The sequence below is a fragment of the Octopus bimaculoides genome, chromosome 11 (genome assembly GCF_001194135.2).
Source record: "Octopus bimaculoides isolate UCB-OBI-ISO-001 chromosome 11, ASM119413v2, whole genome shotgun sequence".
Classification (NCBI taxonomy): domain Eukaryota; kingdom Metazoa; phylum Mollusca; class Cephalopoda; order Octopoda; family Octopodidae; genus Octopus; species Octopus bimaculoides.
Window position 1 is genome coordinate 39934052 of NC_068991.1, and position 1244 is coordinate 39935295.

A 1244-nucleotide genomic window follows, 5' to 3' on the forward strand; every position below is an offset into this window, starting at 1 on the left:
TCTCTCTCTCTTTCTCTCTTTCTCTCTCTGTGAAAGTATCTGTCACTACAGTATCGAAATGTGATTGTTTCAGTTAGTGGAATAGTTTCATTTTTAAAGTGAAAGTATTTGACATGAGTGTTTTTGTTTCACTTTTGACACGTAATACTTAAAGAGTGGAGGAGATATTATGTTGCCGTGTGCCCGAACTCTGCAAGAAGTTAATAATTTTTTTTGACTAAAACACAACTGAAACCCTAAGTAAGGCATGTGTAAAATTTGAATGAAATTGGTTGCGTAGTTCTCGAGTTTTAGGGATTCACACAGACAGACAGACAGACAGACAGACAGACAGACAGACACACATTCTCATTTTTATATATATAGATATAAGATATATATACATATATATATAGGCGAAGGAGTTGTTGTATGGTAAGTAGTTTGCTTTCCAACCACATGGTTCTGGGTTCAATCCCACTGTGTGGCACCTTGGGTAAGTGTCTTCTGCTATAGCCTCAGGCCGACCAAACCCTTGTGCGTGCATTTATTAGGCAAGTATCATTACTGCTGAGGCTTGCGTTCTCGATGACGCACAAGTACCCATTCCACGCGCATGTATTGCACCACCCGTATACATACACCAAGCCAAAGAGGGAATATCTACATGGTCATTTGACCTACTAGACCTACTAGAAATAACAGCTAAATCTCTCTCAAATCACAGCATACTGTAATAGAAAAGAGCAAGTTGTATTATGTAGTTCTGAGGAAAAGGACAGCATGGTCATGGCTGGAGCACTATTGACCGTAGATCTACTCGATCCGAATTGAACTGAGGCTAATCAATCTGTAGATATTAATTACCCCAATTAGTATATATTTCAAAATATTAGTAAAAGTAAATACACGCACACATACACACATGTACACACACACACACACGTTAACACCAAACACATAAGCATACATAGTGAGCTATTTACTTGGTCAAAAACTTACACAAATAAATATACTCATCCATATCCCGGTTAATACGCACTCAATAACACAGACATACAGCGAGGAGAAGGTGGAAGAGAGGGGGAAAAGAAGGATTGGAAGAATGGCGAACAGAGGTAGTAAGGAAGAAGGAGGAAGTGGTAAATACAAAAGGAAATATTTAAATTGAGAGAAAGGTGGGAGAGAGAGAGAGAAAGAGAGAAAGAGAGGGAGAGAGAGAGAGAGAGAGAGAGAGAGAGAGAGAGAGAGAGAGAGAGAGAGAG